This window comes from Ambystoma mexicanum, chromosome 7q (genome assembly GCF_040938575.1).
Source record: "Ambystoma mexicanum isolate Mex_15411 chromosome 7q, UKY_AmexF1_1, whole genome shotgun sequence".
NCBI classification, from domain to species: Eukaryota; Metazoa; Chordata; class Amphibia; order Caudata; family Ambystomatidae; genus Ambystoma; species Ambystoma mexicanum.
The window spans coordinates 123,995,598-124,023,318 of record NC_090941.1 but is presented as its reverse complement, the minus strand read 5'-3'; positions in this window follow the sequence as shown (position 1 = coordinate 124,023,318).

The following is a 27,721-nucleotide window of genomic DNA, read 5'->3' as shown; positions in this document are numbered from 1 at the left end:
TGCCCAACCACCGGCTATCCCTCCTCAACTACCCTCTCCCTCTCCTCATGCTCCAAATAAACCTTCATTTTCCATGCCTCCGGAGGCTGCCCTCTCTCCTTGTTGACTACATAAATCTCTGACACTGATCTAGAGAATAGTCCAGCTCCGCATTTTCTCCACAGAATCCTCTATACATTAAAGATGATATTGCTAAAAGTGTCAATTGTTCAAAATCCAACTATGCAACTGTGTGTAAGGTGCATAAGGTGCCCAAAGTTCCTATGCTGTCAATGAGCATAACACAAAAAAAGTGACACATTCAAACAATGGGATTCCTTCAAGTCTTACATGATGGAAAAGGGCTCCCCAAATAGGAATATGCCACATCACTTGCAAAGAAGAACGCTACACGGTTCATATCAGAATAGAAATTTAATGCACAACAAATTCACCAAGCCCATACAGCCATTAGGCCATGAACTCCAAAACACATTTCACCATTGTGGGCTGCATCCGCAATAAATGACCAGCTATTTTTTGTGTGCCGCCCTGTTCCTTCATGGTACACAGGGGCTACATTCTCGTACGAAAAGGCAACATGGAAGCGCCTAGAACCGCAGGGCCGTCCCAATAGGGAGGCACTAGTCCAGCTGAAAGGCCGAAATGTTGCTCCTAGCCACTAGTACTGCGTAAGGGCATGTGGCCCATTGGCGATCGTCCCATAAGATCGTAATGCTGCTCCACTGATTAACACGAAGCAGCAGGTGTCGGGAGTAAAATCCATCTGCAGGAGTGGCATACAGATGGCAGTGGCAAAAGGGGAGGAGATACCTGTCAACCAAATGAAATGAAAAAGAATAGTATGGCCATCAGAACTACATTTGAATTACTCACTTCAATGATCACACCAAATCCACAGCCATATGCATGCTAGCCCACTCCAAAGGATCATCACCACCCAAAAACCACTTGCGAATCATAACTATCTATATCGAGGTGAAAACACCATCACAAACGAGTGTACCTGTGCATGCGTCTGTTAAAACAGAATCCATCAGATGGGATTGGTAACGTGCATAGACACAAGTGTCTGAAGGCGCGTCGAGACAGGGAGGGCTCAACAAGGCCAGATAGACGATGGTCCCACTATGGCAGCCCTGCATCACATAGCGCAGGGGAGGCGGATAGATTCCAAGAAGCCCTGTACATGGCAAACTCTGTATCAAATCATCTGTCCATGCTTCCATACATCTTTCCCTCATCCCGTAATGAAAACGCCTGTTTCCATACTCACATAACATGTGAAATTTCCATTGAGTCTGTGCGTTATGCAGCCTGCAAAATCCACTGTGCCCCAGCCCGTAATTCCAGTGTTGTGAAGTAACATGTATTTGGGAACGTCCGGCCTCATCGCCCACTTCGCTATTGCGCATCCCAAACTATTCATATCAATCATTGCATCCTCGCCATGGCCCCTGTCCCAAGGACATTGAACAATAGAACGTTATATTTGCAGTCAGACCTGTGGGCATCTCCTCGCCGCTAGCTGAAAACCGAAAGCGCCGCCCTTCGAATTCCTCATTTGCAACATCACGTCGAAAAGGCATCTGTGGCCGCTTGAAATCACAAATTAATCCATCTAGTGCGGCTGTGTGTGAAAATGGCAACTGCCTTCACTCACAAATGGGACGCCCCGCCCGTCGGTGAACCTCGGTACAGTGTTGCATGAGGGTCCACCGTTACTCGAGTACTACGTTCCACTGACCCTTCACAAGTCTGTTCGCGACTGCAAAGATAGTTTGTGAAACAATGGGACCATAGCCGAATGAACATATCAACCAATGTTACACTGCCATCGGGTACAAATACATGATTGTAATAGCAAGATGCCATTCGTCGAATTGCAGCGTTGTGTGCGGGACGTGCTCGCCCAAAGGGGAGAGCAGCTTGCACAGGTGGAATGAATCACCACAGGTGGAGGCCATACAGCCTGAAAACACATAAATTGCACACCCAGTCTCCTCCCACAACCACACCCACTCCGAAATGCTACCGGCAGGACTAGCTATGTTGGCCCTGGGGGACCTGATAGCACTGCAAGTACTCCAACTTCAAGAAGAAGACGAACACCAACTACAACCGGCCGCACGGAGGAGACGCAGGAGGAGGAGGAGGGCAAGGCAGGGCCAGCAAGGGCCGCCAGCACAGCCACTACCACCACGCAGGCAGCCCGCAATCCCACGCCTCCGAGCACATCCGTTCAACCTCACTGATGAGCAGATCCACACCCTCTACCGTTTGGACCGGGACACCATAACCGCCATTGTGGACATGACACAGGCTGACCTTGTCAGCATGATAGATAGCCCAACCGCCATCCCACCCCTACTGAAGGTGGTGTCTGTACTCCACTTCCTGGCCACAGGCACCTACCAGCACACAGTCGGACAGTTGCATGGCATATCACAGCCACTGTTCTCACGGACACTATTGCAAGTGCTCGATGCCCTCCTGCAGCACGCAGACGACTACATCTCTCTACCACGCTCGGAGCAGGAAATGACCAACACAAAAGTGGGATTCCATGCACTTGCCGGCATACCGGGTTGCATTGGTGCCATCGACTGCACCCATGTGGAATTGGTCGTCCCACATGCCATGGAGGCCCAGTACCGCAACCGAAAACAATTTCATTCTCTGAATGTACAAATGGTGTGTGACTCCAACAGGATCATTACACATTGTTGTGCCCGATTCCCTGGATCAACCCATGATTCTATGGTCTTGAGGGACTCTACAATACCACGCTACATGGAGCGACACGCAGGGAACAGATCCTGGCTACTCGGTGAGTCTCATTTCATGCATGATGATGTGGGGTATGTGATGCGGCAATGACCTGGCAGGAAGGGGGGGGGGTGCGTACGTAGCAATGGCATTCCTCAAAATTCCTTTATTGTCCACATACAGGTGATGCCGGGTATCCACTGAAGAGATGGCTCCTCACACCAGTCCGGAACCCACGGGACCAGCATGAGGAGGACTACAACCATGCCCACTCACGTACCCGTGTAGTCATAGAACAGGCATTCGGCCTACTGAAGACTCGTTTCCGATGCCTCAGCAGGTCTGGCGGGGCACTCCTGTACCGCCATGTGAAGGTTGCAAAGATGGTGATGGCATGTGTCATGCTACACAACATGTGCGTACGTAGAAATGTGCCCATGCCTCCTGACGCAGAACTGCAAGCACCTGAAGATGGTCATGATGAGGGTGGGGATGTGGCAGCACCTGAAGGAGTCTGCGAGGCACAGGAGGGCCGTGACATTCGTCAGCATCTCATAGATGCATGCTTCTAGCACTCACGCCTGGTGGCTGATACATGGACACGGGACTCGTGGCACTGTGTGTGTCTGGAACATGCACAATATGGACTGTACGCCTATAATGGCCTCGTACACAAAGATCAATGTCCACACATCTCATTGGATGATCGTGCATTGTTTATGGCATATGTGATATCATGTTAAACACCCTATCGACCCGCCACCCAAGTGAGCCCAACACACCCCCTCCACCCTCCTACCTCCCCCCCGAACACCAGTGTCCAAAGATGCTCATTGTCAGTGGGCAGTCGCTATTGCAAGCCCCCTCTGCGGGTATCAGGGGCACCCCTGCCTGTGGAGCGCAGGTTCCTCCCAGATCTACGTTGGGGGCTGCCCTGGACGGAACTTGCAACGGATGATGTCTCTGCCTGCTCACGTCCATGCATGTCCCTAAGGGTTTGTGAGAGCTCAGTGAGCACACGGCGCACTGCGGCAAGTTCGGCACATACGTCTTTGGATGTCGCATGCAGTTCCCCCCTCAGGCTCTCGGTGCTTCTCTCCATTTGTACTCTCAGGCTCTCGGTGCTACTCTCCATTTGTGCCCTTAGTGTCTCTGTACTTCTCTCCATTTCTGCCCTAAGTGTCTCAGTTGATGTTTCTATGTCTGCCTTAGTGCCCCCACATTCATCGGCATGGTCCTTGAGGAGCGTGGCCAGTTGTTGCTGTTGCACGATTAACTGGTCGAGGGACTGTTGCCTCTGCTGGGCCATGGCCATTTGCGGTGGTGTCACAGAGTGGCTGATCACCTCATGTTGCCTTGCCACAGGGCTTGTGGGGGATGGCCAGTCGTCGTCTTGTGGGTGCCCCTGCGTGGTATCCTCATGGTGTACGGGATGGAACAGACAGGGGGATTGGGACAGGTCATGGATGGATCTGACTTCGACATCCCCGTTTTCTGTGTCGGAGAATGCTGCCATTAATGCAGTGTCACCTATGGTGCTGCTGCCACCAGAAGCAGTGCCTACTGTGGCATCCATTGGGGGGACCTGTGGTGGTGGTGTTGTGGGCATGCTGGCTGCTGGGGTGCCTGTTGGAGTTCCCTCCTCTGTGCTGCCACTTGATTTGTGCTGCTTCCGTGTCTTGATGCGTGCAGCTGAGGTGGAGGGTCTTTGGCCGTTGGTCTTGGCCCTCTTTGCAGGTGTGCTGGTAGGGGTGTCCTGGAGCTCGTCGTTTGGATCGGACCCTGTGGTGGAGTAAAGGAGGGCGAGCGTTATTAATGGGTCTGTGGGAATTGGAATGGCAATGTATCACATGCATTGGGGTGGTACCTGAGGGTGATTTGGGTCGGGGCCTTGGAGGTGGTTTCATTTGTGTGTGGAGTGAGGGTGCAGTTGTTTGGCAGCCTGCAGTTAGGGTGTGCCTGTTGCACGTGTAGAGGGTGTTTTTAGGATTTTTAATTATTTATGTATTTGATGTGAGTTTTAAAGTGTGCTATCAGGCCTATGTATGTGGACGTTCTCCTGGACATGTGTTACTATTGCACTATGTGGGCACGTGGTACTTCACATGATTGGACATTGTGGTTTTGGCATTGTTTTATTTGGGACACCTACCTGATTCTTCGGATGTCTGCACTCCTTTCTCCATCCCTCCGACTCCCTCTATGCTCTCCATTCCAATGGTGGAGGCACAGATTTCTTCCCAGGGGGTCAACTTGATGGGTGATTCCGATCCTCCCCCGGTGGCTGTGGCAATGTTGCGGATGGCAGAAAGTATGCTACGGACGCGTATCCGCAGGTCGTCCCATCGCTTTCTGCATTGCTGTGGGTTGCGGGGTGCGGTCCCCACCGCACTTACCCGCTGTGCCACCAGGGCCCATATGGCCTTCTTGTTCGCAAGTGCCGTCCTGGTCATTTGCGTGGAGAAGACGGCGGCAGCATTCTCCTGGAGGGTCTCTGTGAGCACGGTGAGTTCCTCACGGGAGAAGTGGACCTGCCGCTTGCGGTCGCACGCTTTCTTCGCTACTTTTCCCATTTTTCTTGGTTTCACTAGGGTGGATGACGGGTTGGGATGTGTCTCAGGGTAGTATTTTTAATGGTTGTGTGGAATTTGTGGTTTTATAGGTGTACGGCGTGATGTTTCCCGTTCCGGGACCATGCTTTTACTTCCGTTTCCGTATATTTACGGTCACCGTACTTTCCGGTTGGCGCTCACTGCGGTGTCCGCTGAGATGGGTGGCGGTATTGCACCTAGGGCGCCGTACGGCGGCGGTGTGGGCCGTTTTGGGGTCATTTCCGCCATCGCGGACTTTGCACTTCCGCCATGGCGTGGTGCTCGTGCCCGATGGGTCGGAATGAGCCGCACTTTGCTCCATCGTGCAATGGCGGAAACGCTATTTACGCTGTGGCGGTCCGGTCGGTTGATTTCCGCCAGGGTCGTAATGAGGGCCATTGAGTTCTTACTCATAGGCTTATTTGTAGCTGGAAAAAATATTACAATCTTGTTAAAGAACATCCCACACTTTCTCTTCAGCTCAGAAATAATACAACACAATAATGAGATCTTAAATATCTTGCAGCAAGACAGACTGATCAAGCATTGTATAAAGGCAGTTTATCTATCAGCATATAAAAATCCATGAACATATTTTAATAAAGAATGTCAACATTTTGTTTCTTCTTTGCCTGAGCAGCAAGCATGACTTGGTCCAAATATCCCACCCTTCTCTTTACCGCATGTGAGTGAAGAATGGAAACCTAACATGTTACTGTTAATTCTCACGCATGCATTATTTACCAGATTAAAACACATATGGTGAGATATCCTTCCATTAGAAATGATCAAGACAGATTTGGCTACCCACTTAATAAACAAGAATGTAACCCCATGTATTTCTCACACTTGACTCCAGTAATGTATCTATATATTTTATAGTCTCTGTATTTAATGTTTTACCCTAGGTTGTGTAAAGAGTTGGTCTGCCCAGGCTGAATGTAAGAAACACCAACTTACTGTATCAAATCCTAGGCTACACCGCACCTCACTGGGAGCAAACATACACGTGATATCTGAAATGACCAACATTGCAAACCCCACATCACTCTTCATTCGGCAAACCAATGTTTCAAGATGTTACCTAGAATGAACAGATTCCTAACCTTTTTTTTTCCTTTGTATGCTATGGAACTTCCGGCTGAATTGTCACTTTCACCTATGGGTTCAGTCATTGTATTGTGCTCATTGAGAGATGAATGTTTAAACTCATACTTTGAATTGATTTCATTGATATGAGTGAAAGTCTGTCACTTTCAGATTCCAATTTTATCTTAACTTTCCCTCTAGAAAGTATAAGAGATTAAATGCATATATTTTGATGAATACTACAGTGAAGCTTGAAATTGAATTGAATGTTTTACTGAAATAAAGATTACAGCATTAATTATATGTCAGGTCTAGTGAGTGAAAATACATTTTCCTTAGGGCTACATCTTAGGAACAAAAAATAGAGACAGACAATGATGCATCATTTTGAAGGAATATCTTGACTTTTGAATGTGCCTACAAAATGATGCTACGATTAATGGAGACACCTCTACTCTACATTTTTTTTTTCACGAAAGAGAGCAAAGCAATTGTGAGGTGAATAAATATTATAACTAACAAGCATAGTTTAATTTGTTAAGAACTATTGGGATACATGTTAAAACAAATGGAAAAGAGGAAAGCTATTCTTTCATAAAGCATACAATGATGCTGCATCAAGCAGTTGAAATAAAAAATGGACTTCTACCCCCTGTTTATGAGCATCAGTGGCTTAGTAGCTAATTCAGAAATGGCATTTTCTTATTTGTCCCACCAAACACTTCCTTATCTTATTGGCAAGGTGCTAGTACCTATATAAGCCCAGATACTGGGAATGTGGGTTTGTATGGGCTCGTACGGCTCCTTATGCGCACTTACTTTGCTCTGGCCCATAAATCATTTGTGCAGGTTCATAAGACCCCATATTGCCAATTGCAATATTGCAAAATTCAAAAATATTGATAATGATCTGGGCTGAACGATGGAGCATTCTAATAATAATAATAATAATAATAATAATAATAATAATGATAATATACAAATGTACAATTATATAGCAAAAAAAATAGCTCATAACATGTGTTAATATGATCCACTGCAATGGGACTCCAATTCGTGACCTTTGAAAGATGAGAAGCGTGAAAGGCCCAACCTTCAGGTTTTACACAATCATCTGCAGAGGATGAATAAATCCACTGCACGATCTTACCATAGCATTCTATGTGAACTGATAAACAAGGATCATACAATTTAGAAAGCTAGCAACAACATCATATAGATTTCAAACTATTCAAATGACATAGGAACACTATCTCTTGCACACCTTGCAATGCAGAAAACATAGTTGACACTGTTAATTGGCGATATCTAATTGACATTTGGAATCTACACATGACATAGAGGGGCCGATTCATGGAATACTTTGCAGGGGAAATAGGGACTTTGTGGGCCATTATGCACGCAAATCACCCCTTCGTCGATTCATGGAATCAACTTTGCAGGACCTAGCTGGAACTCTGCGCTGATCCGGCATGTCTCTGCATGCAGTCAAGCTCATTACGTGAGACACCTCGCAGAGCGTGGGTGGGGCATGCACACAGATCAAAATAGGGGGCAGAATATGCATATACCTAATTTTCCACACAGAATGAGGAATAATGTGGGCGTATTGAGGGATGGGACACGAGAAGCAATTGCACACCCAATCCACCGCAAACCCACACTAATTCATGGATTCCAACATGCAACCTTACATCGGGAAAAGTCACACGCAGACCCAGCGATAAAACCACCACATGATAGCATGCGTAAAGTTCAATGCGCAAAGTATCCAATGCGTATAAAGCATGCAATGCTCACCATACTAACATTGCACAGCTTTGATGAATGCTGCAATAGTGGAAACCATCATAGATGGACACAGAAGGAGGAGGAGGATGCCCGGGCCCCAGATTCTTGCTACATGCACCAAGCTGTGTGTGATGCCCGAAGAACAGGTGTATGTCAGGTACCCGTTCCCACCCTATATCATCCTATACCTTGTCAAGGAGCGGGAGCAAGACCTAGCCACCCACCATCTGCTCCCAGGCCCTTACCCCCCTTGAAAGTGTTCTGACAGCACTATATTTCATTGCCACAGGCTCCTTTGGGTGCACTGCTTCCATAGTTGGTGGAATAATACAGGCCAAGCAATTCTGCTGTCTCCAACAGGTCTTGGCCTGCATAACATCACGTGCATGTCTGCATAGTCACATATATGTGCCGAGAACACTGGAGGAAAGGCAAAGAGTATGGCATCAATTCTATGTGCTTGCACACTCTCCCCATGTACTTGGAGCTATCAAATGTACACATGATGTGCTGCGGCCTCCCTGAATGACAAAGCGCATATATAACACAATCACAAGCACTGGCATTCCATCAATGTGCACGTAGTCTGTGATGCTAATGGAGTGATAATGCAAGTCAATTCCAATTTCCTTGGCAGCACATATTGCAGCTACTTTTACTGTGAGTCAACACTCTATCGGGCCCTGGCATTGGGAAAAACACCTGGCTCATTGGTGAGTATGAACTAGCATGCACATGCATACATGCCTGTATGTCACACACTAAACAACAGACAATGGGCCTCATTACGAGTCCGGCGGTAACCGCGGCGGTAAAACTGCCTGGTTACCGCCGGACTCGTATTACCATTTCGCCTCCGTGATTCCTGGAATTACAGGGGCATTACAACCCCGGTTTTCCTTTAATCACGGAAGCGGAATGGTGTTAATCCCCATTCCCATTGAGTCCTATGGGACTCGATGGGAATGGGGATCATGGAAACACCGGCAGCATCTCGTAATGCTGCTGGTGTTTCCTCGGCCGCCTGCAGGCGGGCGGTGTTAGACCCGCCAGGTCAGACCTGGCGGGAACATCACCTACCGCCTGCAGGAGTCGGGATCAGGCGGTCCGGAAACAACGGTGGCGGCGGGTTTACCGCCACCGTTATTTCCGGACCGCGTGAGTTATAATGAGGCCCAATGACAATAAGTGCCAATAACAATCATGTAAACATTTTCAGGGGATAGTGCCTACCCGCTATCACCGTTCATGATGATGCCATACAGGAATCTTGCCACACCAGCTGAGGTAAGATATAATGCAGCACATGTGGCCACAAGGGGCATAGTGGAGCACACATTCGGGGTGCTTAATCATGTTTCTGCTCCCTTGACGAATTTGGTGGGATATGGCTATATGCCCGACCAATAGTCTGTAAAATCATTTTCCCAGCATGTGTACTGCACAATGTAGCCACACGGCATGGTGTATCAGTTGATATGCAGGTTGGACTTTGCCATCAGCCACAGGCACCACAGGAAACACTCTTGTCCTTGGTTGGACAAATTGAACAGGGAGAGGCTGCACGCAGCCAGCTGCTGCAAACATACTTTACATGAAAACCTGCCCCTGTGGAGCACACACAGTGAGTCCACAGCCCTGGTGCCATTCAATGATGAATTGGGGCATGTCCTCCATGCCCAAAACAATACCCTGAGAATGTGTGTCTGCGAGAGGCAAACTGTGTGTGCCCACTAGACATAATATCAAATGCACCAAACACCAACACAGCAAATGGAAACAACAGAATCCATTTTGTTGTCGGGAAGCACTTTCAGATCCCAGCCCCTCCAAAATAATTCACATTGTGGAATGAACACTAACAAGTGGGGAATGCACAGGGGTGGGCATAGGGGTTACACACGCACACACACATACCAATATATCAAGTTACAACTTTGTACAGTCAGACAAGAATGCGAACAGTCAAATGGGAGTAGGGCTGTGTCTGATTGTGAAGGTCATACCCATGGGAGCCAGGGCAGAGGTTCTGAGCTGCCAAAACACAAGCTGATATTTAGGACACCAGCACCACCCAGGATAATGATCATCCCATTTGAATCACCAGATGCCCAGGGATACAGATCATTAAATCCTTCATGAATCAGATGGATCAGTGGGACATGCAGGTACCCCAGACCTACCCCTTGGGAGGAGTACCTGACAAAGAGGGCAACATAGAACAACACGGCTCATCATTTGTACCAGGGAGAGCAAAGGGCGATGCCCACATCAATAAGATTGTGGCAGGGAGGCCTGATGTGGTGCCTGTGTGGCTGGGATGAGAAAACAGTTGCCTTGTTTGCAAGGGCCAAGCTAAACCCGAAGTTGCCTGCTGAGATCATGGTGATGTTCAGGTGCACATCACATGGTTAGGCCCCAAAATAGAGTGGAGTAATTGAAAGCCCAACCGATCATTTCACAATGACTCAAGGTGAAGAGAGTGTCACCCATGTGTGAATATGTTGGAGGATAAGATGAGACAGCCAATGGGAGACTGAACATGAATATACGCATGTAATCGGCGGTAGTTATTGAGGCTGGTGGCTGAACAGTGTACATGAAATGCGTCACGCATGATGACTTACATGGTTATAGCATGCTGCTTGCTTACGTTATGACAGAGAGCTCTGTGGCAGTGGACTAATAATACCCTGTCACCATTTTCATATTTTGTATACAAAGCAAAGCTCTTGTTCTTTCTGAAAAATAGTGCACCTAGTCTTTTTCCCTAGTGGGCTGTTAATTCAATGCCTGTTTATTGTGAGGAAATCCTACATTGTCCATAGCAAAGCACACAATACAAGCAACAAAGTCCCTCCCCACTGTAACATATGCCCCACTGAGTGCCATTCAACAAATCCAAACAGGAACTCCCTAGCCACCCATCACCATTTACCCCACACCTATGCAGTTAGATCCACATACCTCATGCAAATGCAATTCAATCAGCCCACAAAGTGACATCTTCACCACCCACAACACCTAAACTGCCTGCCACCCAGAGTGCCATGCAGTGAAGGACCAGGTACCACTTACGCCTTGTCTTGGAGAGGAGATATTGTGAACACACTGATCCGGCTCGAGTCAGAATGCCACTGAGAGTACTCCCAAAAAGAGATCACTTAGAGTTTAGAAACCCAGGATCCCCTTAGAAGCACTCCCAATGCCACAAAATGGCATCCCCTGATTAACGTGGTATCAGGACAGTGTAGTAAACACTGGGAGGGGAGCCGATGATGGGAAGTCAAAGATGACGGAATTCAAACATCTCATCAATTGCAGTGAACACAGGATCCGGCACAAGGCAGCTGGTCAAAGAGGCAGCAGTCATACAAGAAGGCAGGGCACAGAGGCAACTGCCATAAAGGAGACACGCATACAAGAGAAAGGAATGATAAAGGCTGCCAAGGAGACTTCCACACAAAAGGGAATAGGGAACAGGCAAGAGGAAGCAAAGGCAGGTTTCACAGGGAATGGACTAAATGGGAGTGAATGCGCTGGGAACTGAAGGGAGTGTTGAGATGCACTGAGTAGCAGTCAACAAGCAGCAAATATCTGCTGGTGTGCCGTGCATGGAACATGTCCCAATGGCAAACAACAACACGGGTTCAGTGGTGTGTACCTGGTGTCTGTGGTGAACATGGCATTCCCCAAGTGTCCTGCAATGCTGTGCTGCATGTGGATTTGTCTCGGGACACCACCCTCGGACGTGAAAGAAGTACCAAGAGTGAACTGCCAGTGTGGGTAGACATGACATGAACAGCTGAGTGAACCGGAAGCTGCATGGAAGGCAACAAACATGCAAAAACTGCAAGCAATCACTCACTAGACTCCCATCACCATGTGCTCCAACACCGATGCAGCCGGATGGGCCATCCTCATGACAACTCACCAAAAAATGCTACAGTGACAGTCTCCCTCACAACAATCCCCCTGCAATCAGTGCCCCCCTAATTGACATGCAAAAACAGCAAGCATACAACCACCAGCTTACCGTCAGCATGTGTTCCCACACTCATGAAGCCAGACCTGCTTACCTTAGTACAAGGAAACAAAAACACACCCCACATAGTACCACTGTGAGTGCCTTTGACTTACCTGCAGAAGGAACCCACCTGTCTGGCATCCACAGCATCCCACCTGAAACAACATTCATTGCATCAATGTAAAGACACTGGACTGCCATGTCAACTCCTGTATGGAACAAGGATGTAGCCATGGACCATCCAGTGTCAACGTCCAGGAGTACAAAAAAAAAACAAGCATCCTCAACTATCAATATACCAACAGCGAAACTCACAAACAGAGAACTCACTGGCAGCGAGCAAACAGATTACAAGCACAGCACAACATGCACTCTGGAAACAGGCATCAGTCCCCCTGGGATGCAGCCACAAGTGTGGACATTGTTTGCAGGCATTCAGGTCCATCACACCCACTGTCAGGTGTTACGTGTGCCTTTGGGTCACCCATGGATGCAGTGGAGGAAAATGACTCCAGGTGAGGAGGTGATGGTCTCAGGAGTGGAAGTACAAAAATGACAGATGGCAAGAGTGAGACGGAACATTGAGTGATCAATGTATAGCAGTGGAGTGGAGAGAGAGATATAGGAGAAATTACGGTGCAAGGAGGAGACTGGCTTGTGGGGAGATGAGGAGAGACATGTAAGACATTACAGTGGGTGAGGGCAGAGAGAAGGTGGACAAGAGAGGAAGACAGACACAGAAACACATGAATAAAACGCAGCATGGTCAGAGATCCTGGCAGCCACATAGATGAGAAAACTAGCACATGTTGGGGTCTAGGAAGGACAAAAGTGGGTGATGGAGAAGGAAGACTGGGAAACAAAGGTCACCTGTGAAAGGTCAATGCACAGCATCACATCCCAGAAACAACTTGCAGAACCCACCATGCCAAAAATAGACCCATGTCCACAGCAACCCCGCAAGTAAGTGCCTCCAACCACATCCCTATACACTGCACCATCCGCCCCCCATGTTGGACACCATTGTAAATGGACATGAGGACAATACATAGCAGTACAATCACCCTCCAACAGACCACACACCCTGGATGTGACTGTCCCAGTAAGTGTGCATGGATCACAGGGTTCACTGTCAATACCTACAGGGACAACAGATGAACAAAAGGGGGGTGGAGTGAGAATGTACCACATGCATGTGGACAAACACACATCTGCACTGACATTTACTGTGACTCAAACATTATACCCCCAGAAAGAAACTGTTTGAGAATGCATGCAAATATCATAGTGACGACTAATACAGGCATAACACGAGAGACTGTGATCATACTTACCTGCTGCCAGAGCTGCCTTGATGTGATTCCCTCATCATCTCCACCGGAAACTATACCTCCACATTTGTGAAAGGAGGGCCAATGCCTGGCAAAGTGCATGGGGATTAGGGAGGTCAAAGGGTACAGTGCGGACCTTCCATGGAGTGCAGTCACTGGATGAATAAGGATCACTGCAACATGGGACATGGTATGTCACCAGCAACAGCATGTGACGTTGGGATCATGGAAGCCGACACAGACAACAGATTCAAAGTTGAACAATCTTTTATTAAAGAAAATGTCAGAATGGATTAAGGTCAAACTTGCCCTATTCTTAGGTGGCATTTCCCTACTTGAAGAAACTAAGGAATGTCAATGCCAATAAGTTCAACATAAAATCTGTCTGTGTCCAAATCCTATTCTTGCCCTCACAACTAATATCAAATAATGTGCAGGGACATCAACTATAATTAAAATTAGTGTTCCAAGCATAAGATACTGAACGACTTCAAGCTCCAGCTTATTTGTCCGCTTTCTCTCCCAAATGACAATAAGTGCACCACAAAGTTCCATTTTTCTTCCTGATAGATGAAATACAGTTTATCAAGGTTAAGGCACCCTTCCCCAAGTTAAACACAGTTCCAAGTTAATTCAGTTCCAGGACAACAAAACGTAGGATTCCCTTTCCCAAGCTCAATGTTCATATGAAAAGAAAATATCCTTGAGACGTTTGTGTTTTAGATGTACTTGTATAACTCAGGGTCCCTTCCCCAAGTCTGATATTTATCACCATTGGCTTTCTTAATTTCACCATAGCATGCTTCCTTGTTAACATAGCAAAGTTCCCTGATGAAGACACAGTTTCAAATCACACAGTCCACCCATTACATGTCACTCAACCAGGATTTTATTTATTTATATTTTTAAAGCACTCACAAAACCCAGGGGCATTGAGGCGCTGTTACATGAATGTCTTAGTTGCATATTTATAACACACCTAATACCCAGAGGTTTCTAAGTGCGGACCCGGGGATCGAACCTCTGTTGCTTCATGTCGTCTTGTTTCCAAGGTGAGCACGTTGCCACTGAGCTATCTTCCTGGTACAACTTAGCATTCACGTTGCCATCAACCTTTGGATCACAATTATTGTCTCTCTGGTCCTGGCACAGTTTTAGACCAAACGTTCTACCCCTTAAAGGTCATGAAACCAGGAGCTTCCAGGGTTCAAGATGTGATTAACCAAAAAGTCTCTTAAAGTGCAGCTTCAAACCTTTGTCACCTTGGTTTCTTAAAGCTTTCAGTTTAATGTCTGTGTCAAATTTCAATTAATTGTTCATCAATGGTGTTCAGTTTACATCATTGTATTCAAAGAAATATTTAATCTGGTTATCAGGTTTGCTTTCATGTAATTCAATACGTCTTTGCTTTTGATAAAGGTAGCTTTTGCTCCATTCATTCAATGTTATATTCAACTTAAGTTTCTTTCACTACCTTCACTCAATTAAGGGAAGATAGCTCAGGAGCAACGTGCTCGCCTTAGAAGCATAATGACACAGCGCAACACAGGTACAATCCGGGGGTCCGCGCCTAGAAACCTCTGGGTATTAAGCATGTAATAAATAACCAATTATAACAATGTGTTATTCAATTGAAGCACATTGTTTTATTTTGTTTAGTACGCTATGTCACTTTCACTTGTTCCATTCAGGGGGGCGTGGCCTGGGCTCATGCGGTGTGGCTACAACTGAATTGAGCGCCCACACTGATCCTGCTATGATCCTGATGGCAGCTATTTACTTGTCGTAATTTTCACTTCTAAAAGACATTTCCGCGAAGGGGACGCTGGCGTCTCCATGAGCGCCCTTCTCCTGAAGGCATTGGTGTGGGCATGGTGGAGAAAGTCGAGCGGATACCCAAAAAGCACAGTGGCCCAAGATGGCGGTGGGTGCCGTGCTCTGAGGGCTTATCACTGCTCCTGCCTGCCGGCCCTTGGCTACTTGCTGAGTTCCAGCCTCCTAATTGCAGCCTGCGGCTGCCTCCCTGGGCTTGCACTATAAAAGATTCCCTGACACTGGAGAGCGAGCAGTGCGACTTGACCCGGGCTGAGGTGGCCAGGAGATGAGACCTTGAGCAGCATGACCATGTACGCTGCTGCGTGCTAGCTCCTGCCGGCTGGAGACCCCTATACGTCTGAATGGAGGTGGCAGGGGGCATACTGACCACTGGAACAGAAGCAGGGGATCGTACTGAGTCCTGCTCTGTTGCCAGTGCTGCACACCACGCAAATGAAAAGGTACGCTGGCTGGGGGGGATCCTTTTTTGCCCTCCCAATACACTGGCCCTGAACCTAGCCCATACAGACCCACACCGGCCGGGATGCTGGGCCAGCTATGAGCCGCTGATCCTGCTGGAGGGCCCACACTAGAAACACACCTAGGAACACACTGTGATTGTGCTGTCCCCTCTCTTGCCACATGACCTGCTGCGCTCACCCCAAGGCTGAGGGCTCTACAAACACCAGCCCTGGGTGTGACTGCGTCGGGGCACCAGAATGCAAAGACACTGAATATTGTGCCCTGAAGCGCTTGGATTTGGGTCGCTTGATGGCATAGAGTGGGGGATATTCTACACATCTTCTCTGTCACAACTGTATGGCGATGCCTTCCACGAAACCGAAGGGGAAGGCTACTATCACGGATTCGTGCTCAAACCAATCCAGATGCGCTGATGCCCCTCGGGCTTCCAGTATAGCTTCAATAATGATGCAGGCTGTGATCACTGCCCTCAGGACGTCCCTGGAAACTAATATTGATGAGTTGAAGGTTTATGTGCAGTTGCTACGACAGGATGTACGACAACTGTCGGAAAGAGTCCTATCTCTAGAATCCTTATTGAGTGACACAGTGGCCACTACTAAAGACTTTGGTGAGAGAATGAAAGAGCTGGAAAGGCAGAACTCTATGCTGGAATTGCGTGCTGAAGATGCTGAAAGTAGATCAAAAAGGAATAATATCTGTGTGCTTGGTGTTCTGGAGCGGGCTGAGGGGCGAGACCCGACCAAATACATTGAAAATATGATACTGCAGGAGGCTGCTCTGGGCAAGCTGTCACAGGGATTTGCAGTTGAGAGACCACACAGATTCCTACAGAAGCGACCGCCCCCAGGGTTTTACCCCAGACCGTTCATAGCTAAAATCTTCAATTTCTGCAACAAGGAAATAATATTGCGGCACTCCAGAGAGGGGAGCGAGATAACGCGAGATGGCTCCAGAATTGCCATCTACCCAGATTGTATACATACAATGCAAAGGTCCAGAAAGTAATTTCTGCCAATCAAAGCAAGGTTCAAGCAGATGGGGCTTAAGTACATGCTCATGTACCCTGCTAGGCTGAAGATAATCCACATCGGAAAAAAAAAATTCTGAACAGCCCTGAGGCTGCAACCATCTGGCTGGGAACTGATGATGACCAAAACACCTGATGGCACGGCAGACCTAGCACGCCTACCTCCTCCCTGGAGCGACTGAACATCCATACAATGGTGCAATGCTCACAAGGGGAATTTGAGCTGGTGCTGAACCTGGGCGCTACCTTAGAACGGATGCCAGTGCCCTTTTGAAACCCTTGACTCTGCTGGCCATCTGACTCCTTTGTCTACCGTTGCCAAACAGTTTCAGCTGCTGCCATCACCATTTTTTATCAGTTTCTCTGCACTGTGGGAGACGAGAATCAGTGACTCACTGCTGGTTTACTACCCGCCCTCGAGTTGACACTAATACCGGCCTGTTGCTGGACCTGTTAGCTGGTACAGAATGGCTTCTGCAGACCTAGGTGATACAGTTGCACAGTTATTTTGGTTGTATTATGTTCTTGTTTATTCCATGCACCATGGTTCATTGGAGCGAGACACAGACTTGATTTGGGGGAAATGTGGATGGTATGTGAGGATGTTCTGTTCAGTAGCGGGGGCACCACATGTCCACACGCTGGTCTGTTGCTGCTGTGGGAGTGGAGACTGGGCGGAGGCGGAGAGACTCATGGGGTTCAGGGGGAGCTCCTTTCTATTCACTGGTACTATGGCTATGGTTCCGATTTTGACCTGGAGTGTGCGGGGCTTGAATTCTTACCTTTGCAGGAGCCGGGTAAGGTCCTATCTCCAGCAGAAAAAGATCTCTATCGCACTACTTCAAGAGACTCACCTTACCCAGGAAGATCAGGAGGCGCACTTAATTTGTTGGGGTGGCACCAGCTATGGCGCTGCATACTCCAAATTCTCTAGGGGAGTGCTGACCTGGCTGAATGGGTCAATGCACTTTAAGTTGTTGGAGGTGGAAAGCTACGGGGAAGGCAGGTATTTAATTGCACAAGGTTATCTTGACTTTAAGGAAGTTTGCATTGTTAACTTCTATTTCCCAAACCACGGGATTGCAACCCACGCACAGTTGGTTAGCACCCTTGAGGCACCTAGGAGAGAGGGTTTCACAATATGGGGTGGAGATTTCAATTGTGTTAGGGACCCCACATTAGACAGATCCCACCCACCACGTCGGGGCCTGACTGATGCCACCGGCGCCCTGAACTCAACACTAACAGACCTAGACCAGGTTGACATCTGGAGAGCACTGCACCCCACTTCTAGAGGATACTCCTATTACTCCTCCCCACACAAACTATACACTAGAATTGATTATCTCCTTGCGGGGCCTGGGCAACTATCCAAAATCAGTGGTGCTGAATATTTAGGGTGCACCATCTCAACCACTCTTCCCTGATGGTTACATGGAATCTTCCAGTCCCAGATCGCCCATTCTGACGTGGCAAATGCCTTCCAATGAACTGTCCGAACATGTTTTTAGGGGACAATTATCTAATCACTTGGTCACTTTCTTCTAACGCAATATCGGGAGTGTGGAATCCTGGGCCACGGGCTGGGAAACAATGAAGGTGTTGACGTGGGGTGAGGTTATAGCAAAATCTGGGAGTATTCTTAAAACGCTCTGTGCTGGGCTAGAGGCAGCCGAGGAAGAAATGAGAACTCTCGAAGCCCTGGACTCGTGTGACCAGGTGGCAAATAGTTAACTGTTAGAGCTCCGCTCTCGATGTAAGGAGGCCTGCGGGAGGTTCGCTAAATTTCAATATACTACACAAAGGGCTTGCATGCACACTGAGGGTGACAGTCCTGGAAGGTTGCTGGCATGGCTTTGTAAACGTGAGCATCCTGCTCCCGACCACACTTTTAACTGACTAATGCAGGGACACGTGGAGGTCCCAACTGGCCATCAATTACACCGTTGCTACAGACTATGCACAGCTCTATAGCCATGACAACCCGGTTTCTCAGGATGAAATATCAGAAGCCATCTCAATGATCTGGCTTCAGAAACTGGGGGCTAATGAGCAGGCCATTTTATATCAATCCGTCACGGTGGAAGAGATCAGTGAGGCAATCACGACTTTTTCTACCTGCAAGACACCTGAAGGATTCCCCCCAGAATTCTACAAGGAGTACAATCATACACTCACTGCAATTCTCCTAAAGGTCTTCGAGGAGGCCTACGACAAAGGTGTGTTACCCATTAGCATGAGGGAGACCCTGATGATGCCTATACCTAAAGCTGGGAACCAATGGACAGGTGTAATTCATACTGCCCCCTGGCCATGCTAAACTATGATATCAAAATCCTTACTACGATCCTGGCGGCGTGCCTGTTTTTAGTGTATGCTGACCAGACAGGTTTTGTACCGGGTCATAGTACTACCCATAACCTCTGCTGACTCCAACACATTCTTGATCAGACGGGTCTCAGGGCGAAACACAACATGATGGCATCCCTTGATGTCGTTAAAGCCATTGACTCAGTGTATTGGGAGTGGCTTATTGCCTCACTACAGAGTTTTGGGCTGGGGAAAGTTTTGTCCGATGGGTGGTGTTGTTATACACCGAACTGACAGCAAGAGTGAAATCTGTTTGCCAGATATCTGATGTTTGGAACATATGGAAGAGCACCCGACAGGGCTGCCCGCTGTCGCCCATGCTGCTACCTGCTGGCCATGGAACCCATGGCTGTGTTTTTGCACCAGGAATATATAGATGTGGGCATCTTGGTTGGTGGAACCAGACATTTCGTTATCACTCTATGCCGATGATGTCCTGCTCTACCTGCGCGCACCACACCACAACCTCCATATGATCCTAGCCGTCCTGGACAGGTTTGCCGTGATTTCGGGGATCTCCTTTAGTAGGAGTAAATCGGGCCTATTTCCTCTAGGCGGCCTCCACTGGGTGAGAACGTCTGACCAGCCCGATCTGGGTCTCTCTATCACACTCTTTTTGCTATTTGGGGACACAAATCACACACACACCAGAGGATACACACTCATGCAATATACTCAAGGTGATGGAAGGTCTATGGAGATCCATGCCCTTCTGGTCCCGACTGCCATTATCACTGATGGGAAGGTTGGCCACTGTTAAAATGATTGTTCTCCCTCGGTTGCTCTATAGCTTTGTTAATGTCCACTACTTCATAGGGGCAGCGTTTTTTCACCGTCTGAACTCCCTGATTCGAGATTTCCTGTGGGATCCAGGTCACCATAAACTGGCCCTTGAGGTCTTGGGTCTACCATACGAGGATGGAGGGGCACCACTGCCTAAATATGAGCTTTACTATGTGGCCGCCTAGTTAAGCTTTGTTTCTTAATGGCTGTTTGATGGTACATCACCTAAATCAGCAATATTTCAAGATCTGATTAAAACTGCAAGGCTTAAGGAATCGCTGTGGCTGCCGAACTGTTGTTTGGACTCTCTGTCCCTGCTGATCAGGCCGAGTAGGCAAATACGGGTCAGGACCCAGAAGCTACTCAAAGTTGACCGTACATACTCCCAGAATGTGCCACTAGTGGCAAACATTTGCACAAACAGAACTGAGTTGCTTGCTTTCAGACGGTAGGAGGACTTTGGAATATACACATGGGGGAATTTATTTGATAATGGCAAGTTCAGCGACTTGGAGGACCTGTCACAACAGATGGGCCTGCCACGGGGACAGTTCTTACAATACATGAAAATAAGGGAGGTGGCAAAGCGTAGGTGGGATGGATGGCCTGAAGAACCCGTGGAGTTGTCACTCTTAGCACTGTTCTATATGTTGGAAGATGGTTGGAGGCCTGTAGCGAGGCTGTATAATTGCTTGTTTAAAGGCACTAGCACCAGAATTCCTGCCTTCAAACCCAAATGGGATATGGATGTGGGTTCGGAGATATCAGTATGGGAATGGGAGAGGGCTCTTGCTGTTCCTAAAAATATATCAAGAAATGACAGGTTCAAATTATTGCAGCTCAATGTCCTTCATCGCACTTATACGACCCCTAGCAGATTGGCCAAGTTCTACAAAAATTCCACTTCCTGTTGCCCCCGGTGCGGCCAGGAGGAAGCTGATCACATCCATATGTTCTGGAACTGCGCAATAGTACAGGCTTTTTGGTCTAGCATTGAACAGGCTGGCATAACAGTCACTAGGTATGATGGGCCCCATCAGAGTGCCTATTGGGCACCTACTCTAGATTAAGAAAACATAAACATTTGGTTTGATTCATGGATCTGGTGAGCATATTGGCAAATCAACGTATTGCAATGTCATGGAAGTCCGCGGCAGTTCCCCAATTTACAGTTTGGTTCTAGGACCGGGACTGCGTGGGCTGGGTCCCTACACTCCCATGAGAATGACGAGTCTGAGGTCAATATGGCCTGGAAAGATCTGGTGTCCATAATGTTCCATCCATTGGAAGACAAATCACCTTGAATCATCTGACTATCCATTAATATTTGTGTTGTCCCATGGAGGCCACAGACCACGCTCTACCGCATTCCCTTAGCCCTGGCCACACATCTGCACACTGGGCAACAGCAAGGTGCCCACTCCCTTACTCCTGTCTAGGGCGTCCTAAAAACCTCGCCAATTGGTAGTGACTTACATGGTGCATGGTATATTCATGTGTTTTTTCTTTGTTCCTTTGTTGTATTTGGTTGCTATGTTACATATAAGGTATGAAACTCTGCATTGACTGTACAATACTGCACAAGATTACTGCTGTATGTTTGCTTTTAAAGATTAATTGGGCCTCATTACGGGACACCCTATTACGAGGCGTCCTTAGCGGGTCCCGCGAGGGTCCAGGGAGCTAATAACAGGCCCGTTATTGATTGGCCCATTATTAGATCGCTCCCCATTCCCTTTGAGCCCCATGGGGGCTCAAATGGGGATGGGTTTTTCCAATGAGGACTTACCGGGTCCTCCATGGTTGGAATAGCCCGGTAAGTTCTAATTGGAGGAACCCGGTATTGAGCCCCGTATGGAGGCAGCCATGCCCTTCGTAATGAGGCCCATTGTCTCTCACTGCACAATCATTTTTTTTTTTTTTAAATAAATGAAACTTTTTTCTTTCAGTTCTGTGATTCTATATCAATAATGTTGTTCGTTTCATATAAGTAACATTGTCAGTTTCATTCAATGCGTGACGTTACTATTATTAGTTTCATTTAGGTCGGTATTCAATACAAGTAATGCATTTCGCTTTGTTCCATGTATTACATTGTTAGCATTTATTTCATTAAGCTTGGGATTCAGCAAGGGACAGCCAAATAGCCAGGTGCTTTACAATGCACTCGCCGGCTGTTATGCAGGGGTTCGTCTTCGCCTTTCTGCAGCGCCTGCTGCATGTCTGCCCATTTGAGGACCTCCGCTCTGGGATTCCCAGGACTTCTGATGATGTCTTGACTTCTCGGCTTCTCTTTCCTCACAGCTTCTACTCTGGTCCTCTTGCTTCAGCTTCTGCCTCCATTCTATAATGCTTGTTCGCATTTTCATTTTTTATACACCTGCAATTTACTAATAGGCTGCCGGTGTAAGTTAAGGACTTGGTTTGGCTGACTTGCGTGACCATAATTAAACCAATTAAGGGGACATGCCTCACCTTCAGTCCTCTTCTTCATCCCAGTATTTGAATGGGCAGTAATCTTCATAGCTCCTAGTTGTCTCTTCCTCGTCCAGTACTGCCATGCAATTTAAAGGGGAAGAGAAGTAGAACACATTTATAATGACCCATAAATGTCAGGGGAAGATCAGGTTGGCATTACTGAGAATAAGGGGGATACCATACCTCGACCAAAGGTACCTCACTCCCAATCCCCAAGGGTCCTCCACCCATGATATCCACCCTTGCTTGTCCTCCCACAGGGTCAGGATCAAATAGCAATGACCTTTCCCTGGCCACCTGCATAGACGGTCCATGGGGAGAAGGAGTGAGGATAGCCTCAGGTTTCAAACAAGTAGTTATTCATGCATCCAGCACATATGTAGAAAAAGTCCAATAACCCATAGTTACCTGCACATGTCATCCTGTTCTTCTCAAGGCAACCGTGGTAGTTGACACCACTGTGCATGGCTGCATCTACAGTACTGCACTCATCATTCCTTTGACAGGGCAACAGCACATCACTCAAGGAAAAGAAAATGGGCTCATGGACATCACAGCAATGTTATTTGTTGAGGCGTGAGTGTGCTGGGCCCCCATCCTTCAGTTGATCTGCAAGTGGGTGTGGTGGTAGATCCAATCCATGCAGTGCTAAGCCCTTCATTTGCCAGAGCTAACCATGAAACGGATGCATGCACCAGCATCCCAATGACGGTAAGGTCATGATGCTCTTCATTATGAATGGCTACATCGTCTCTATGCACGCTCACTCGTGATGCATCGAGTTGCTGGGACAGTGTCTGCCTCAAGGCATCCATCTCCTCTTGGAGCAATGTCCTTGTGGCTGAGAGTTCATCATGCAGTTCAGTTCTCAAGCTCTCCATCTCACGGTGATGTGATCTTTGAGATGCCGACATATCAGGGCTCAGGGCCTCTATTTGTGCCCTAGCATCTGAATGCAAGGACTCCTGGAGACACCTCAGATCAGCCCCTTGGCCCTTGATGTTGGCCTCCATGTCCAGTCCGTCGGAGCTGCTTGAGGACAGCATAAACTGCAGCTGTTGCACATCCTGGGCCGCTAGTGGGGTCATGTTCTCAGCCAGTCGGTCCATGCTCTCTGGAATTCGATCCAACACATTGCCATGCCGGATGGTGGTACGCAACATTTGCTGCTCCCACACTGTCTCTCCAGCCTGCACACATCCACCACATGTGTGGGGCCCACGGTGGCATGATGCAAGGGACCCGGCCTGTTGCTGTCGTTGGCTGCAGATCTGCATCCCTTCATTGGTCATCAGCCCCAGAACCTGACACCAACTCATGGGAGGGTGGCCTTGCAGCCGTAACTACCACAGATGTGGGGCCCACCAGTGACTGGCCTTGTGAAAACAGCTACACTGCCGCAGACCCAACAGCCCCATCTGACCTGCCCATTGGACACTTAGCTTCTCCCTAAGCAAGTCAAACATCTTCTGGTTCTGCATCTGAATCAGCAGAGTCAGAAGAGTCGGAAGAGGGCGGAGCATGACTGGTAATGGCCTGCAGCACATGTGGATTTTCACTGTGCACTACACCATGTCCTCGACTGGTGGACCTACTTACCACCACCTCGTATTCCTCCTCCTCTGTATCCACTGCATTATCACCTGTACATTAACAGAGATTGACATTTGCAGTGATGTGTGTTCTTACAAACATGCGCATGTGCATCAAAGGGTAGACAGACACAAAATGGCAGGACACTGATGCATATGACATTGTGACGTGGCATACTGTGAGCTGTAAGCCACGGATATATGGCATTTGCTGACATGCAGCTCCACTCTAAGCCTGGTCCAGCCATGCCGTTAGTGGACACATGCTAAAGTGGTAGACACAATGATACAAGAGATACGGCATGTCTCTGTCATGTATCGACTGATGGACACATACAGGGCTATCATGTCAGACAGGTGATATCATTTTTAACTATATGAAAACATTTGTAAATCAATCATGCACCTACATGACATGCAATGCAGACACACACTATAAAGAAGACATGGGGCCTCATTACGAGAATGGCACTAAAAATCTCTCATTACCGTCATGCCGGTTGATCACGAGTGTGCAAGCACGCGCACCACTGCATGCCGGTAACAGGCGTACCGGCATGCCGGTAATGGCCATACCGGCATGCCGTTAATGACCCTCAAACCCCCAGATAGCGGCATCATCAAATGCGCACATAACACCTCCACCATCGGCAACCACCAAATAGCGGTACCGGTATTAACATAGTGGTATGAACAGGTCCGTCATTACCGGAACCGGAAGTAACGTCATCACGCCGGCACAGGAAATGCATTGGCGGCTATCTTTAAAAACACAATCCATTGCCATCCTCCACAGACTGGACCTTCACAGGCAAAACTCCAAGCACGCCACGGACAAAATGTCAAAGTCTACCCAGAAAGGCACTGCCCGCCTGCATAAACCACGTTTCAAGGAGAAGGAGCTGAACATGCTAGCCGATACCCTTGTAGAGAATACGGATGTGGTTTTCTGCAGTGACCTTAGGCGTCCAGCACAGCTCAGAAAGAAGGCTATCTGGGAGGAAGTGGCATGGAAACTAAGTGCTGTCGGCACTGCTGCACCCACAGTGCATGATTGCAAAAAGCGCTGGGATGACCTGAGAGTGGAAAATCTTGTTGGCCAATCGGAGCCAGGCGCTGGCAACAGGTGGCGGACCTCACTCACTTATCAAATTGGCTAGTTGGGAGGAAACTTGAGCACATTGATAGATGTGGAGTCCATTTAAGGAGTCGGTGGAGCGGAGTTTGGAGTGACATCATCGGCAGATGAAGGTGAGTGTCCCTACAAACACCGGACAAGCAATCATCACAGTTGACCACCAAATGTGAGAGCGATGAAAGCCAAGACATGGCCCATCATACACACTTACACATATCCCTGTCCATATGCTGGCCCTACCACTTTCACATCCAAATGCATGCTGCATGCCACTCCCATACACAAATACACACCCGACACACAGATGACCTGCACGTGTCACACAGCACGCAAGACACAATACACCTATAGGCCCCAAAGCAGACACCATGGTGAACATGTGAACACCTGAGGGATTGCAATACTCACCCCCCAACCTTGCAAGTACCCAGCCAGCTGCAAAACCAGGCATGCAACTGATCACATGGCGCCAACTGCACAAAGACCAATGCATGCATGATGCAAGCACCACCATCACTGATGCCCTGCCACTCTCTGTCCCCCACAGGTACGGATGCAGACACAGAAGAACCTGATGGAAGTGCACAAGCCACAACACCAGCCAAAAGGCCCAGGGGCCAAGATGATGGTACCAGGCCATCTACGTCGAGGGGAGCAAGGATGGTCCAATTGGCATGCAAGACAGCAACCAGTGCCCAACCAGCCACGCAGCCACCTACACAGGACCAGCACACACCTGCCCCTGCACCCCTGGAGAAACAACCCACACAGGGTGAGGCCACATATGCTGATATGGAGAATGAGGGCACACAGTCCGCTGCCACAAGCTCAATAGGGGGACGGCTGTATCGGCACAGCATAGTGGTGACGAGGAAGGGGTCCCTGACGAAAACACCAAAGCAGGAGTCCTCCACTCAGAGGTTGTAGGTCGAACCCCAAGCCCACAGGTCACCCCACAGGGTACCCCTCACCAGGATTCAGTAGGACAGGGCAGCCATGGAGAGTGGTCTCCAACATTGCACAGCCCCGTATTGGCTGCAGACATACCACCAAACCCACCATCCAACACTACCACTGCAATACGGGACCTTGAAGGATGTCTGTCCAGGAAGGAGGTCCGGCAGGAGGAGATGCATGGCTATGTAAAACAGTACCTTGCAGAAGGCGAGGCAACACACTGTGTAATCCGTGACAGCACTACAGCCGTAGTCAAGGACATCAACCGTAACGCTAAGCAAGTCCACGATCTATTCACTGCTGTGGGCCAGATCCTCACCAGGATTGCAGACAGTATGGAACAGCAGCAAACAGCGGCTTGGGGACACAACCATCTACCTCATCTGCATCTACCATGCCAGCAAGTTCCACACAAACCAGCCATGTGCGCAGATCCCGTGAAGCGCGTGGCGCTCAGAGATGCAACCACCACCTCCGAATGGGGGTCCACAGTAGCAGGGCCATCCTGCACATTTTGATTTGCACTGCTTCCGGACACATGTTGTGCCATTGATGTCTTAGGGTATTAGGGGGAGGGTGGAGGGGGGTGTAGTACTGGGGTGTGTGGGGGGTGGTGGTGGGTGTGTGGGGGTGTGTCGGGGGAGGGGTGTTTGGGGGCGTGGAGTGTTAAATCATATTGTACAAATCATCACTTGAATACACCCGTTGTGTAAAAAACCTCACATGAGTGGACATTGCTTCTTTGGTGTGTATCAATTTATTGCTTTATAGTGCATTGTGCCCATATACTCCCACACCTAGTGCCCAGAGTCCCACATACATGGCACCCTCTGCATCCTAGTACATCAGAATGATTGGTCTGTGACTGATTGGCGCACTGCACTTCACTCAAGTGTATCGCGTCCTGGCCGATGTCCAACATCTACTCCTTCCTCTCCTTCTACTTCACCGGGTGGTGGCAGCTCCATGTCAGGTGGCAGGAGTAAGTTCCGCTGGATGCACATGTTATTCAGCATAGCGCATACCATGATGATCTTGCGCACCTTCTCAGGCCCATAAATGAGGGTGCCACCCGACCTACTTAGGCAGTGAAACTGTGCCTTCAACAGGCCAAAGGTCTGCTCAATGACCACACGCGTGCGTGTATGTGCACGATTGAAATCCTCTTCGTGCCTGTTCTGCGGATTCCTGACAGGGGTGAGGAGCCACACCTTCAGGGGATAGCCAGCATCACTTGCATGGAAGCAGAAGGTGGTATGTGTAAGGAGACTGCTCAGTTACTATGTGTGCTCAGCCTGTACATCGTTCATGTTCACATGCACTATCCCTTCAATGGCAGCCACATCTACACAACTATCTGCTCTGTACAGTACTTGCCAATCCATGGTGCTAGCCTTGGGTGACGTACATGACTTAGGGGCCTTAACATTGGAAACACCAGCCACTACGAAGCATTGACCAGGTCCATTATGTACGC